The 17,367-nt window shown below is 35.6% G+C and overlaps 1 non-coding gene across 1 annotated transcript; it reads left to right on the top strand.

Annotated features, from left to right (window-relative positions):
* The first annotated feature begins 2,175 nt into the window (after positions 1-2,175).
* LOC112030138 (uncharacterized) lies at positions 2,176-2,624 on the top strand. Its single transcript, XR_010630146.1, has 2 exons — positions 2,176-2,209; positions 2,284-2,624. It is a non-coding gene; the product is annotated as an uncharacterized LOC112030138 (transcript).
* Positions 2,625-17,367: the final 14,743 nt, after the last annotated feature.

Here is a 17,367-nt window from a genome sequence, read left to right as displayed (position 1 = left end):
TTATAATCATTGGGTCAAGGTCTGTTACTTATACCTTTGGTTTGCGTTTCACTTATAAACGTTGGGTCAGGGTTCTATCAAAATCTGAATTTTAACTTTCTTGGGCAATTATTCCAATATTGTTTGTTGGGTCTCAAAGCGTGTCGATTGAGGTTCGTATCAACCTAATTAATTAAATACTATTATTAATTAATAACTATAGTATTAATAAGTCAATAATAATAGTATTTAATTAATTAGGTGAACATGTGACAAATATTTATTGGTGGAGTATAAAGTGAAGCAGGAAAAGTGGGACAGAAGATTTGGACTCATGTGTACAAGTGTTTTGGTTGTCTTATTAAATGGTCAATTTTTATTTATTTTTACATTATTTTTTCACATTATCTAGATTATACAATGTACAATTATATACGGAATATTAAAAGCATTGTCTTAATTTGTATGCCGGAATCTCTGTTTAATTTGTGAGTAGTAAAATAAGCCAATTTCTGTTTGGTTGGTCAATAGTAATATAAACCCATGAACGGACCTTTATATATGCCATTCAGGTAATATATACTTCCCACCTTATATCTAATAAAATTAGATGAACATTTTTTGCAAAGGGGTTTCAATGTTTTGGATGTTACTTATATTAATCTTTCAACATCGAAAATATGAAAATGTGAAATGAATTGATTTTATAAAATATATTTTTCTCTTTTTTCCTAGCCTTTAAAATAAACAAGACAGAGAATATAATAACTAAGATTGACACCTACTTACTTAAAGAAAATGGTGTAGGTCATATTACCTTGCAGACTGATATAATTAGCAATAATTGATGTAAAATTGGTGGCTTTGCCACAGGTTTGTTTATTGCAAAAGAGGAAAAGAAAATGAAGGCAGATAGTGTAATATATCTCAAAGTTAAAAGAAAATATCATTAGAAATGTGATCATACTATTTGTACACGTTTCATTTCTTAAATAAAATTTCTACTATATATCTCCCAAAAATAAGATTTTAAAAAAAAAAAAAAGTATAGCCATCAACTGAGATCAAAATGCAAAAATAAGCTTCAATCCATCAAATAATTTCACGTCACGGCTCTTGACGCCTGAGAGGATATCTTTGCTCTGAGTTAGGTATGAGGATGTCCAGTTTCAAGTTCAACGACATTCTTGCACTCATTGAAGCCCTACTATGCTGCGAAATTAAACACAGTCTAAATCATTTTTTATTTTACTAACATACAAATTATAAATGCAACAAAATTAAATGTAGCAAAAATCAAATTGTTTCTTACAATGGAAGGAATCGAATGGTAATTTGGGGCACCAAATACTAGGGGCCGCATTTGAGCAAGTGATGGATTATGCATGGAGACGTGTGGGTATCGGTTCACCAATGCCAAAGCTTGAGAGCTACTAGCCTATTCCAGTAGAAGCCATAAGAAATAAGTCAAATAACATCTTGTTTTACACTATATATATATATATATGTGTGTGTGTGTGTGTGTGTGTGTGTGTAAAAATTTGGAGATGGATGGAGTTATACCCCTAATGACGACGTTTCAGTATCACTTTTCTCCATATGTGAAACTGAAAAATCCTTTGGAGCTAGTTCCTGTAAGTACATGATTATAGTCACAACTTTGAAATGTGTGTGAGAGAGCAAGAGAGGAGAAGGGAGAGGGAGAGAAATATTACAGGTTCATTTAGAGATACGTCGAATACACTCGACCTAGGTTTCTTCTTATCGATTGTAGCTTTTCGCAAAAAATATTTTTGAGCATGACTAGCAACCTGGGATGGAGACCTAGTGGTAACAAACTTCTGTGAAATTCCTTTCCAATCACCTCTTCCGAGCTTCTTCAAACCAATTAGGAATATTTTGTGCTCTTCTTCAGTCCATCTCTTCCCTGAACAAACAAACAAACAACAAAGTATGTCACAAAGTATTTTACAAACTACTACTAACATTTATGTTCAACACTAACTTCTTTTTAGTAAACACCAAATTGACACAAGATTTCTTTTTCATTTTCAGCTTTTTTGGAAAAAAAATAAAATAAAGGAATTTGATGGGGCCTAACCTCTTTTTAGTAAACACCAGATTGACACAAGATTTCTTTTTCATTTTCAGTTTTTTTTTTTTTTTTTTTTTTAGGGGAAAAAAAGGAATTTGATGGGGTAGGCTTGACCCCCGAACAGCGCCGCGAGAGGTTTTTTTTTTTTTTTTTAAAATTTTTTTTAAATAAATATTTTTGGGTTTTGATTTTGGGTTTTGTGTGTTCAGGGATGCCAAGGCACTGCAAGAAAAGGCGGCTAAGAAGGCGGCCGGTGGGTCCGCCTCCGCTGGAGGTGGAGGTGGAGGTAATAGCAGTAACAAGAAATAATTCAATTATTATTAAACTTTCTCTCTATTATATGTGGCTGGTACTTGTTTACTTGAATTTGGTTGGTTGGTTTTGTTTCTTTAAATTGTGTTGTTTCAGATTTCAGAATACATAAACATAATTTAATGTATTCTGTGTTTTTTTAATACTCTTCTGTGTATTTGTATTTGTATTATTGTATGTTAGCTGCTACTTTATTGAATTCGCCAATAAAATAAAATAAAAAACTCTTGATGTACTACTTCTTCTCCTAGATTCAATTTTCTTCTCTTAACTTTTCAATGGAAATATGATTCACAAGGGAGGGAGCGAGGGAGGGAGTGTGTGATCATATGGTTGACCAGACAAGCAGCTTTTATATGGTTGTTGCCTACAAGGCTAGACTTCCATTACTCCCTCGTTTTATAAGTTTGGCTTATTTTTAGTATTTTTTTAACTGGACATATTATTTTATTTTAAATATATAATAATAAGTGGTAATAAGTTTTAATCATCACATTTTATTTAGTTAGTGGGTGATGCAACAGTCTCTCATTAAAACAAAAGGAGATTCATTTCTAAAAAGGACTGGAGGTAAGCTTAAACCCTTTCATATAAATGCTTAGATTTAGGGATGTTGTTTGGATATGGTTGGGGAGGGGAAGATTCAAAGCCTCTTTTTGCAAGATGTTTTTTGGATCTGATTTTAGTTTTGCGAAAATTGCTTGTTTGTTTTTATTTTTTTCTCTCTCATTGTAGATGTTAAGTAATGCAGGTTTAGGGTTGTTATCATTGTAGTTATGTACATTTTACTATTTGTGTATATTTAGGTTGAGAAAGGTGCGAATGATTTTTGGTCACTTCACCTGAGCCTTTAACATAAATCAATCATTTCTTATTCTAAATGAATTATATTGAGTTATTCCCCAAGTGAAAAATGCATATATTATTAGCAATGTTATGGGGATAAGCAGCATCTGATACGGGTTGTGAATTTATAAAAAAATTTGTTTGACTTTGGTTAGGGTTGAAAGGGAATATTCACAAAATCCCTAAATCTGTGAGATGCAAAAATAGAGAAAAAATATGCGCCAAAGAAAATAACCACACAAGACAATATTTATATGGTTTGACAATTTGTCTATGTTCATGGAATTGCAGAGATTTTACTATTCTCAAGGAAAAAAAAATACAAGATGCAACAGTACAGTTTTCTCTCTAAAAAACTACGTCAAACCCTAATTTCTAGAACAACAGTTTTTCTATCTTGTGCATAGGATTCACAATAGGCTACCAAACGGGTCAAAATTAGCGCTATAACTTGGACCTATTGGCCCAAGCCTCTGCTCCATGGACTAAGCCTCAAAAAATCTTCCATTAAAAACTGTAACAATATCATTTCAGGTCGGGTCATATTTCGGATCAAATACAATTAGGCTCCACAAAGCCCAACAAAATCTCTCACTTGGCGACTAGTTCAATCACCAACATTAAGTGCAATCCTCCAAAGACAATCCCTCATTATTGCAACTCATCCTCCTAGCCTCAAGCTAGAAGACCAATTGAAGCTGCACACAATTTCAGCTTTTCAGTAGTGACATCCTTAGTTAACATGTCTGCCGGATTTTTAAATCCACAAATCTTATCAAGTATTACCAGCTTCTCTTCAACAAGGTAACGGATAAAATGATATCTCATTGTATGTGCTTTAGGTTTGAATGAAAAACCAAATTTTTTAGCAAGAAAAATTGCACTTTGACTGTCATTGTGTAGAATGCCCATCTCATACTTCTTATCCAATTCATTTAAGAAACTGTGTAGTCAAATTATCTCATTTGCAGCTTCAGTCGCTGCAACATACTCAGCTTCTATATTAGACAAAGCAACAAGGTAATGGATAAAATGATATCTCATCTGTATATGCTTTAACTTTAAATGAAAAACCAAATTTTTTAGCAAGAAAAATTGCACTTTGACTGTCATTTTGTAGAATTCCTATTTCCCGTTTCTTACCCAATTCATTCAAGAAACTGTGTAGCCAAATTATCTCCTTTGCAGCTTCAACCAAATTTTTTAGCAAGAAAAATTGCACTTTGACTGTCATTGTGTAGAATTCTCATTTCTCGCTTCTTACCCAATTCATCCAAGAAACTGTGTAGTGAAATTATCTCCTTTGCAGCTTCAGTCGCTGCAACATACTCAGCGTTTGTATTAGACATAGCAACAATCTCTTGTAGATTTGAAGCTCAAGATATAGTTGTACCACTCAGAGTAAATACAAACTCAGTAGTATTCTTTCTATTATCAATATCACTTGCTAAATTAGCATTTACATAACCCTGCAGCTTCAAACTTGCACTTGTGAAGTAAAGACATGTATCTGATGAACCTTTCAGATACCTCATAATTCACTTGACTACCTCCTAATGTTGTTTTCCTGGCCTACTCATGTATCTACTCACAACTCCCACTGCATGTGCAATGTCTGGTCTTGTACACACCATAACATACATTAGGCTGCCAACAGTTGAGGCATAGGGTACCTTGCTCATATGGTCCCTTTCTTCTTTTGTCTTTGGTGATTGTTCTTTACTTAGTCTAAAATGACTACCCAAGGGTGTGCTCACTAGTTTAGCTGCATTCATGTTGAACCTGTTGAGAATCTTTTTCATATATTCTATCTATGAAAGCATTACTGTACTATTAGCCTTGTCTCTAGTGATTCTCATACCAAAGATTTGTTTTGCAGCTCCCAAATCCTTTATTGCAAACTGTTTTGACAATTGCTTCTTCAAATTATTAATCTCTTCAGTGCTAGACCCCGCAATGAGCATATCATCCACATATTGCAGTAAAATGATATACGAGTTGTCAAAAAACTTAACATAGCAATAATGATTAGCTTCACATTTCTTGAACCCAGTTCTACACATAAAACTATCAAATTTCTTGTACCATTGTCTTAGAGTTTGTTTTAGGCCATACAAGCTCTTTCTTAGTTTGCAGACTAGACTCTCTTGTCCCTGAACAATAAACCCTTCTGGCTGACTCATGTAAATGTTTTCCTCTAAGTCACCATGAAGGAATGCTGTCTTCACATCTAACTGCTCAAGATGTAGAATCTCTGTAGCCACCATTCCCAGTACCAGTCTAATTGTTGACATCTTCACAATTGGAGAAAATATTCTTGAGTAGTTAATACATTTCTTCTGTTGAAACCTTTGACAACTAATCCGACCTTGTAGCGTTTGCTATCATCATATTCATTCTTTATTCTATATATCCACTTATTTTGCAAAGTTTTCTTTCCTGCTGGCATTTCAGTCAGTTCCTATGACTGATTCCCCAACAAGGAATCCATCTCATCTTTCATGGCTAACTCCCATTTGCTTGAATTTTCATCTTACAAGGCTTCATCATAACACTTTGGCTCACCACTATTAGTCAATAGGATATAATTTAGAGCAGGTGAATAACGCTGTGGAGGTCTAGTGATCGTGGAAGATCTACGAATTTCGGCTACAAGTGTACTTTGATTTACCTGTGAATTTACATTCTCCTTATTTTCTTCATCATTTTTCTGGACAATATTCTTAGTCAATTCATCTAAGTTGACAAATTTAGATTTCTTTTGATCTATCTTTGTAACATCTGACACTACAGTTGATCTGTCCTTGTACATAACTTATTTATTAAATATCACATTTCTACTTCTAATGATTTTTCGGTTTTGTTCATCTGAAAATCGGTAGCCAAATTTCTCATCGCCATAGCCAATAAAAAAACATATTTTAGACTTTGCATCAAGTTTACTACAAGAATTAGAATCAATATGAACATAAGAAACACAACAAAAAACTTTTAAATGGGAAAACTTTACCTCTTTACTATTCCAAGCCTCTTCAGAAATTCTGAATTCCATAAGAACTGATGGTCCTTGGTTTATCAGATAAGCTGTAGTATTAACAGCGTCAACCCAGAAAGTTTTTGGTAATCCAAAATGCAACCTCATACTCATAGCATGCTCATTGAGAGTTCTATTCATGTGCTCAGCCACACTATTCTACTGTGGTGTCCCAAAAATGGTATTCTCTATCCTAATTCCATGTGTAGCATAATACTCATTGAACCCTTCATCTATGTGCTCTCCTCAATTGTCTGACCTTAAACATTTTATTTTCAAATCTGTTTTTGTCTAAACTATAGCCTTTCACTTCTTAAAAGTCTCAAATACGTTAGATTTATTTTTCAGAAAATAAACGCATACTTTTCTGCTTGAGTCATCAATGAAAGTGATGTAATACCTTAAATCTTCAAGGGATGCAATCAGAGAAGGTCCCCACAAATCAATGTGTACTAACTCCAATTTTTCAGCCTTCAGTGCTTTGCTAGTTTTCAAGAAGTTCATTCTTATCTGCTTTCCTAAGATGTAGCTTTCACACACGTCAAAATTAATAGAATTCAATTCTGGTAGTTTCCCTTTTAACAGTAGCATTTTCATCATTTTCTCACTTATGTGACTAAGTCTGCGGTGTCATAGGCTTGTATCAGTACCTGCTTTAGCAACTGCAACCGTGTCTCTTAGACTTAAGGTCATATACAAGAGTACCAGTTTTCTTTCCATGAGCCAATACCATCGCTCCTTTTGTAACATTTTAGGTACCACTAACAAATAGTTGCATGCCTTTTATCATCAAGTTGTCCTATAGAAATTAGATTTCTCTTTAGGTTAGGAATATGTCGTACTTTCTGTAGTAACCAAACAGACCCATTGGGTGGTAAAATCCGGACGTCTCCCATACCCACAACATCCAAGGCTTCTCCATCAGTCAAATACACCTTACCAAAATCACATTTAACATAGTTCTGTATGATTTTTTGGTGTGAAACGAAGCTCTTGAGTCCAAAACGTAATCATTAAGTGGACAATTTACAGCAAAAAGTAGTGCATCCCATACCTCATCTGTTACAGCATTAGTAGAATCATCATCATTCTTCTTCTTAGGGCTTTTGCAGTGCCTGTTAATGTGGCCAGCCTTGTCGCAGTTACAACACTGTACTTGTTGGCCAGATCTAGATTTACTTCTTTTCTGATTGGAATTTTGGATTTTGATTTGCCTCGATTTGAATTTCTGTCATTACCTCTACATTTTGTCTCAAGGTTTAGGGCAAAACCAGATCCTGAGATTTCACTTGTATCTCTTCTGCAAATCTCCTCAATTAGAACTAGATCTCGTATGTCATTGTACTTTAGTTTTTATTTTCCAGTAGAATTGCTTATTGCCATATTCTCATAGCATCCCAATTGTTTGGCAAAGAAGCTAAAATGATTAGTGCACGGATCTCATTATCAAAATCAATTTCTACGGAGATATTGTGCTACTGATGCATTTTCTGCCATCTTCAAATTGAATATTTTCTTCATAAGATACACCTTGTTGTTTGCTGATGGCCTTTCGTACATATTAGACAAAGCCTTCATCGAATCTGTTGTAGTCTTCTCTTTCACAACATTGTGTGCAACAGACCTTGATAGAGTTAATCTAATAACTCCTAGTACTTTTCTGTCAAGAAAAGTCCATTATTCATCATCTTTCATCGTTGCAGGTTTCTCCCTCAAGAGCGGCAGATGCAAATTCTTCCCATAGAGGTAGTTCTGGATTTGTATTTTCCAGAATCCAAAGTCTGTGCCATCGAATTTTTCTATTCCAAACGCCTTTCCTATTTCCTCTGCCATTACTTCCACTTAAACCTAATCCTAGGCTTTGATATCAGTTGAAAGGGAATATCCATGAAATTCCCAGATCTGTGAGATGTAAAAATAGGAAAAAAAAAAAATATGCGCCAAAGAAAACAATCACACAAGACAATATTTACGTGATTCGGCAATTTGCCTACGTTCATGGAGTTGCAGGGATTCACTATTCTTAGGGAAAAATATACAAGATGCGGTAGTATAGTTTTTTTTCCTCAAAAACTACGTTAAACCCTAATCTCCAAAACAATAGTTTTTCTATCCTGCACACAAGATTTACAATGAGCTACCAAACGGCACAAGCCTCCGCTCTATGGACTAAGATTCAAAAAATCTCCCATTAAAAACCGTAACAATATTATTTTGGGTCGGATCATAATTCGGATCAAATACAACTAGGCTCCACAAATCCCAACAAGAGTTGGAAGTGAAACCTCAACTAATGGATCAAAGCATCACAAGAGGCAACATGTTAGGTCCATTCTATCACTTAGTTTTGAACCCCATGACTTCACCCTTCAACCAATTATTATTGGAGAAGGATGTGCCAATTGAGATACATCTCATTCACATGCATGTGCATAAAAATGTAACAAAATAACTGTGAATTACCTAAAATTTGTAATTTATAAATTTCTTTTGAGTAGCACCTGTGTTCTTAGGTGACCTTGGTGCGAACGCTAGAAAATTATGGTATTTCTTTCTTTATTTTCACCCCTTGGTAAAAGGAGTCTCTTAATAGATTTTTCTTGCAAAAGCCTACTGTTTAGATTTATAGGGAGACAAGGAATAATAATGGCTGACTTCAATTCCTGCTTTCTATTCGCAACGAAGCCTTGCAAATTATACAACTCTAGAGATTCTAGTTGGGGCAAGAGTTCAACATATAGAAATCCCTTTGAACTATGTTTAACAATTTCTTTGTGAACAATTCTTTATTTATTTATTTATTATTATTTTTAAACTATTTTGGCAAGGTGTTGAATGGTTGATTGACAATGTTGTTATCAGCATTATGGGTGCGAAATGTCACACATTTGCTTGCGGGATTGATGTAATAGGTTGTCTTTTAAAAAAGAGGCTTGTGAGTGGCTTTAGTACCATTGGTATTAAACAACGAAGCTCTGGGTCTACCTATGGGCTATGTCTAGTTTCCACTTTTGAATCCTAGGATAACCGTCAAATGCATATAAGCTGTTTAGATTTTTGGGTTCAATGTTATTTTCATGCTGTTTTAGGATGTTTTAACTTTATTTTAGGATATCATAGTTGATAAATCTCTTACAATTACGAAAGAGATACACAATCTATATTTAGCAAGAAAGCAATGATGCAGAATTGATGTCAGCCATTATATTTGTTCTCCCTGTATATCCAAACTTAGAAAGAAGCATCTATATAGGGACTTCTTTTACCAATAGTAGAATATAGAGAAAGAAATACCATCATTTTCTAGCGTTTGAGCCAAGGTCACCTACAAATACAGATGTAAATATCACTCAAGATTTTTATAATTACAAATTTAGGTCATTCAGAGTTTTGTTACATTTATGCACTTGCATGCCAATGTGATATACCTTAATTGGCACACCCTTCTCCCAAAGTTTTTATGCACTTGCATTTATGTGTAAAGTGTGCATTTAAGGAACCCCAGGCTTTATTACATTTTAATATAGTTTTGTTGCATAGATACTTAAAATATGTACCTAGGTTGGACCCTATACAAGTCTATTGGTAATCAGATTGTTGCATGGATATCATGAAACTAGGGAAATACAAATCTTGAAAGCTATGTTACTGTTACAATATCAATACATAGGTGATGGTGATCAAACGTTGGACACTACTCTCAGTTGTTTGTCCATGTGAGATCTGGTGGTGCAACCATGGAGGATTAATTTGTGTGCAGCTAAGGAAGATTGATTTGTTACTACTTTATAAATTTGCTTATTCAAGACTTATTTGTGGGGCACACAGGTAAGTCCAACTGAAGTCAAATTCATAGGGCTTTAAAGGTTTAGTTATATGTGTCCTGTGTCAAAGCAGTTAAAAAATTAGGGTTTTTATTTAATAAGTAGTGGTCAAATTTTAATTTTGGGGAAAAATTGTAATTATTTCAATCCATGTGAATTTAGGGTAATTTGATAGTTTAGTAGTAGTGTCTAGACTTTACTATGAGATCTTAAGTATTGTAGGTTTTGTTTTCTTTGAGTTCAAGTTTGCCTTTTATTAGGCTTTTAGTTTACCAGTCAAAGTAGGAGTTATAGTTTTATTAGGAGAATTAAGATTTAGGGCCTATACAAGTGTGTTATTGTACTCAAACAAGATGGAGTTGATTAATAAAATTATTGAGTGTTTTGAGTATTGAGGTATGTTTGCCTTAGTGTGTAGTTTTCTCTCTCTCACTCACTTTTCTTCTTCTCTATCTTGTGGTTATGTTCACAAGTACTGTTCATACAGCCCAAAAATTCCATAAAATTCCCTCTCTTCCTTTCCTACAATCCTAGATGAATCCTTGTTTTACCTATCAAAGCCCTAAAACTCCACATATTTTTTTTCAACCAAAAAGTCTTCAGTGAACTCATCAAACCACCTTTTAGTTCTTAACACAATCCTGTCACAACATTTGTAAACCCTAAATCCACATCTAGCTAACCCTAAAACCTTAACATGCACAAACACAAAAATTTCCCAAGTTGTCCTACGTCGTCTAAAAATTATCAGACGAAATTCACTCCAAATGTGCCAACTACATTGTCATTCATATCTATTAATACTTTTATGCATTTGTGTTTTGACCCCACAATTGGGTGGATCCGCACTCTTTGAGACAAAGGATGCATGACATTCTTTCTCCATCCATAATTATGGTCCGTTTGGATTGAGGGAGAAGGAGGGAGAGTAGAGTAGAGTAGAGTATATTTGGCTCAAAATTAACCTATTTTCAATCAACTCTGTTCTACTCTCCTCCACTCCCCCTTCTTTCTCCTTCAATCCAAATAGGCAATTAAGTCCACAAATCATAGCATTGTAAAACACTTTTATTTGGTTTTTTGCTTTTGTGTCTTATAGAATTGGGACACATGCTTGTGGTGACAAAAAAATAATATGGCAAATGTGAACTTTGGTTGTTGAGGTTAGAGTAGATTCCTTGTAACATATCAAATAATGTGTCATATTATTGCCTTAAAGCTTTATTACTAAAACCTTGCGTATTGATAGCTTATTTGTCAATCAAAATACTTGCAAATGCTATTATGACTTGGTGCCAAAGTTGTCAAAATCGGGATCCTACATAAGATCGTGGATCATAAAATTGGATTGTGGATCATAAGATCCTATATTATTTGAAAAAAAAAAAAAATATTGATATGTTAAATAATCATATAAATTAATTATACATCCATTTATAATTTGCATCCATTTGATGTAATTACTATACATCATTACATCCATATATAAGTATCATTTAAAGAGGCCAAAAATCTCAAAACGTAATACTTTGTTGGGATGTTATTTTTCATTTAAGTCCAATTGAGCTTTCTATCAAGTTAAAGAAGGTTACAAGAAATCAAGATTATTTGGGATTGTTAGAATCATACGATCCTGCTGATCTTGAACGATCTCAAAGATTCTTGAAAGATCCAAATTGTTTTGAGCAAGTGGGATTGTAAAATTGTAGGATTCAGATCGGAATTTTGACAACCATGCTTAGTACTGAAACTATTAATGAAGTATAGAATATGATTGCAACTTTGTCCATTGTATAAAATATCATTAGGTTGTGGATGGCCATTTAGGCTGTGCTCTAGTGAATTTTTCTGACCTTTTTAACAACTAAACCATACTTTGGCGCACTCATCCAGAGGAAATGGTACATATTATTATTATTCTTGCAAGTTTCAAATAATCTGAAGTGCTACGTTGAAGATCAAATATTTACACGTAAAAAGCAGGGGCCAGAGACAAAGTATGATATAATGGGTCTTCTTCTTGTCATGCAAACGCTAAATGTTTAAAACAATTTTTTTACAACTACATAGCTATACTACTGGGAAGCTGTAAGGTGATGATAAAATATTAGTAAAATGGTTAAGCTCCCACTATGTTGCTCTTTCTAAGTAAGGGTGGCAACATTGGATACGTTCCGTGAATTTGAAACGATATGATGTGAAATTAGTAAGTTATGAGTTGAGGTTTAATGAGTTCGTGTCATATTCGGGTTGACACGACTAACCTCTTTAATAAATGGGTTGTGTTAGTGTCTATCACATGGAACTCGTTTGACCTATATGACTTGTTTAATTAAATGACATTTTATCAATATACCTAAATATATAAACTTATTAGTTGTGGCTTGTTTTCAACATATTATGATTGATTATTTGTGATATTGAGATATACTTTAGTTTTAAATGATTATTTGTGATGCGATTATTTGTTAGTTCTGAATTTTATATTAAAAATATTTATTTATTTATTTTATATTAAAATATTCATGCGTCGACAAGACATGAACCTGACACGTGAACATAAACTGCCACCCCTATACTAAGATGTTAAATCGTGCTGAATGTTTATAGTTTTGGGGCTTGGCTGGTAGCATAGAGACTGTTCGTTCGGATTATGCTTGAGCTGTTGAGAATGATGAGTCAAGCTTTACTAGTCTATAGTCTAGTCTTGTTAAAGTCATGTTTGCTTCGCTTGATTAGCTAGCTAGCTAGCTATATGGCAACAAAGATCAACAAATCTAAATGGCAACAAAGACCAACAAAAATAGATTTGTTGATGGTCAAATTAGACAACATATGTATATTTGAAGAGATTCTCAAAAAAGAAAAATGTATATTTGAAGGGAAGGAAATATATAATAATAATAATAATAATAATAATAATAATAAATACACCTCCAGTCCAGTCCAATTTAAAAAATAGATAGCTGTCAAACATCATGTCAAAAAAAGTAGGTCTATATGCCTACTATATGAGAAAAAGAACCCTAAAATTTTTAATCTCCAAAGCAAAGTTCATCACTAAAATAGAAGATTTTATTAAAAAGATGGAGGATATCAATCAAATTGCAATTAAAAAAAAAAAAAAAAAAACCCAACCCCATTGCCAATTTGCGAATTTACGATCTCTCTCTCTCTCGCTCTCTCTCTCTCTCTCTTCTTCCAATTTTCTATTTGTTAGACATTCACATTCAATCTAAATATTGAAACGAATGGAAAAGGTAGGTCTATGTACTTACTATAGGGGTAATGGACCCAAGAGTACATATCTATGAATATATTGGGTTGAGGGCCCAATTCGAGAACATTAAGTAGTCCGAGGACGGGTAAACACCTTCCTAAAAATTTGTGTTGGTAAGTAAAGAGATGAAGTCTAATCACGATTAACTAAGAAGGCGGTTCGAGAAGGAATGTTTTCTCCGCTGAGCAAAGTTGAGGCCAGCAGGTGTGGTTTGACACCAAGGGCAACGTTCCAGACGATTCCATTGAAGAGGATAAGTATCTAGAAGGAACAGGACAAAAGGAGACCATGAAATATCTAAAGGAAAAACTGCTACGATTGCATTTAATGTTTTGTAGCTAACTCTTTGACCGCATTAATGAAGAAGTGATACTTGAACAATATCTTTCAGCCTTACAGTTACTCCCCAAAGACTTTAAGAAGGTGCTGATAGGATAAGAATCAACACTAACAATTTTAGTCTACACGTGGAGGGTAGGTACGAAGAAGGAGGATAGTATAAAATAGAAAGAAGATCATGAAAAGGGGAATGAAGAAATCAAGAGGAAAACACTATATCAATTAAGAGTTGAACTTGTAATCAAACTTGAGAGAAATATATAAGAACCAATCTCTTTGAACTGTGCGGAAGACGTTTTTCTTTAGACTAAATCAGTTTATCTTCATTTTCTTGTCATTTGAATCCATTTTGATTCTTGTTTGATTCATTAAAGTCAAATTTTTCAACACACTCTCTATAAATTCATTGTATTGGATTTTTTAGGCCTAAGTTCATTCATCATTTGGGCTAGGGACCTAAATTGCGTCCTTACAATTGGCATCGTCTGTGAGGATCTTTGGTGTTATATTGAGTTTAACATTTAACCATGGTAGTTTCAGGTTCGAACCAGGCAGAATCTATAGAGGCTCAGCGTCAAAATCACTTTTGTGATCTTAAACAAAGAAGGGACTAGGAGGGAAGTGTGCACACTACCCATACTAGGAGCCAGTCTCGGGGTAGGAGCCACGTCTCTCATGAGGAGAATGTTAGAAACATGTAACTGGAGATTGATCATTTGCGGAGAAAGTTGCGCCGTGAACGATGAAGAAAAACTCCCTCAAGGTCTGTTTCTTCTTCCAGTGAGGAAGGAGATGACAGTTACAGGCCCAAATCGAGGACTCCCCCTAGTGAGTCTTTCTCGTATGATGAGGACTACCACCATGAGCGCAGAAACAGGAGTTCATCTTCCAAAGGCTTGGGGAATGATGTGATGAGTAGAGCACTCAACTAAATTTTTAAGTCACCTTTCACGCGCAGGATTGAGGGAGGGAGCCTTCTTCAGTGGTTCACTCAGCCCACGTTCACCATGTACAATGGTTGAATAGACCCTGTGGAACATGTAAGCCACTTCAACCAGAGAATGACTGTTCACTCCAAGAATGAGTCCTTGATATATAAGATATTCTCATCCAGCTTGGGGCCTATGGCGATGAGGTGGTTTGATGGCTTAGGTATAGGTTCCATTGGTTCCTTTAAGGAGCTCATCTGGGCGTTTGGGTCTTATTTTATCATGTGTAGTAGGGTTCCTTGGCCCTTAGATTCCCTCTTATCTATGTCTATGTGAGAGGGAGAGACCTTGAAAACGTACTTGGACAAATATTAGGAGATGTTTAATGAGATCGATAGGGATTATGATGACATGGCTATAAAGACCTTAAAGGTCGGCTTGCCCATCGAGCATGATTTGAGAAAATCCTTGACCAAGAAGTCGGTAAGGAGTGTGCGTTGGCTTATGGACCGTATCGACGAATACAAATAGTTCGAGGAAGATCAGCAAATCAGCAACAAGGAAAGGGAAATGCCAAGGTTATGCTTCAGGACAAGAGGGATTTCAAGTTAGATAGATACAATAATAGCAGGCCCCGAAGGGATTTTGCTGGGCAATCTGGGTCTACGGCTCCTTAGGTGGTGAACACGATATTCCGAGAGCGAGTATGTCAAGTCCTGGAGAAGATAAAGAATGAACCATATTTCAAATGGACAAACAAGATGAGAGGAGACCCTATGAGGCGCAGCCTTCATTGCTAGTACCATCAGGAATGAGGGCATACCATCGAGGACTGCAGAACTCTGTGGAATCATCTGGAGTAACTGGTCAGAGATGAAAGGTTATAAAAATTTCTGTATCGGCCTAACAGGCAAGGAGACCAAGCAAGGTCAGTGGCTCAAGGGAATGCTTCTTTAAGGCCCCTTTTGGGCACAATTAATGTCATCTTTGCTGCACTTGGGAGAATTGGTTCTCATCCTTCCAGGGTAATGTCTGTAGCTCGGCTATACGCCGATGACTTTAATTCTGAGCCAAAGAGGACTAGAGTGGAGATCTAACCAGCGTTGAGTTTTTTGGACAAGGACAAGATTGGAACCATACAGGCACACGATGATGCTTTAGTGATCACCCTCAGGATAAGGAGATATGATGTGAAGAGGGTGTTAGTAGATTAGGGCAGTGGTGTAGAGATTATGTACCTGACTTGTACAGAGGACTGAACTTAAAGCTTGAGGATCTGACAACCTATGATTCACCGTTGGTATGTTTTGATGGGAAAGTTTTCATTCCAAGGAGTCAAATTAGATTGCCCATTCAAGCAGGTTCAGAAGTGGTATAGGTAGACTTCATTGTGGTGGATGCGTATTCTCCCTACACGACCATTGTGGCTAGACCCTGACTTCATGCCTTGGGGGCTGTTTCTTCAATTCTGCATTTGAAGGTAAAATATTTGTCTAGGGACCAGATTGAGGAGCTTGTTGGGAGTTAATTCATGGTTAGGTAGTGCTTGGTGGCTGCAATACAGCACCAGCTTGAAGCTGAGTTCTTGGCTTCTGTTGAGAGGGGCCTATAGCAATCAAGGATTTCGGTCCTATCTAGGGATGCGGTGTTGGAAGGGGCAAAGTGTGAGGAGTTGAAAGAAATTGTTATAGATGGTGACCCAGAGAAGTTCTTTCAGGTTGGAACTCAACTGCTTCCTCGGGAGAAGGAAAAGTTGATAGCGTTTCTTAGAAAGAACATTGATGTGTTTGCATGGAATGCCTATGAAGCTCTTGGGGGTAGATCTAGACTTTATTTGTCATTATCTGATGCTGTCAAGGAAGAGGTGAACAAGCTTAAGAAGGTTAGGGCTATTAAAAAAGTGTTCTACCTTGAATAGTTGGCTAATATAGTGGTAGTAAAGAAGAAGAATGGAAAGTGAAGGATATGTGTAGACTTCACAGACTTGAACAAAGCTTGTCCAAAGGACCCCTTCCCTATGCCTCAAATTGATTAGCTATTAGAAGTAACTGTAGGCCATCCTCGGATGAGTTTTTTAGATGCCTTTCAAGGGTACCATCAAATATCTTTAGCTTTGGATGATTAGGAGAAAACAACTTTTCTCACTCCTACTAGGAATTACCATTACAAGGTGATGCCCTTTGGTCTAAAGAATGCGGGGTTTACCTATCAGAGGATGATGAGCAGGATGTTTGAGCCATAGTTAGGAAAAAACATTGAGATTTATCTAAATGACATGGTGGTTAAGAAGTTGGAATCTGGGCATGTCAACGACCTTGAGAATATCTTTGAGATTTTAAGGAGGCATAAGCTGTGACTTAATACTTCTAAGTGTTCTTTTGGTGTCAGATTGGGGAAGTTCTTGGGCTATATGGTTATACACCACGGAATTGAAGTCAACCTTGATCAGATTAAAGCAATTAACAATTTATAGCCATCTCGAAATCCCAAAGAGGTCCAAAAGCTAACAAGGATGACTGTTACTTTAAATCGATTCATCTCTTGGTCAGGAGACATGCGTAGACATTTCTTCTAGTTGTTGAATAAGTGGAAGAGATTTGAATGGACCGAGGAGTGTGTCTTGGCCTTCCAGTAGCTGAAGGAATACTATTCTCAGCTACCTATTATGTCCGGATCCGAGGTGAATGAGGTTTTGTTTGGTTACATTACTATAGTTTCCCATGCGGCAA

This window comes from Quercus suber, unplaced genomic scaffold (assembly GCF_002906115.3).
Source record: "Quercus suber isolate HL8 unplaced genomic scaffold, Cork oak 2.0 scaffold_9, whole genome shotgun sequence".
In the NCBI taxonomy this organism is placed as follows: Eukaryota; Viridiplantae; Streptophyta; class Magnoliopsida; order Fagales; family Fagaceae; genus Quercus; species Quercus suber.
The sequence above is the reverse complement of the archived record's forward strand: the minus strand, read 5'-3'. Positions and strand labels throughout refer to the sequence as shown.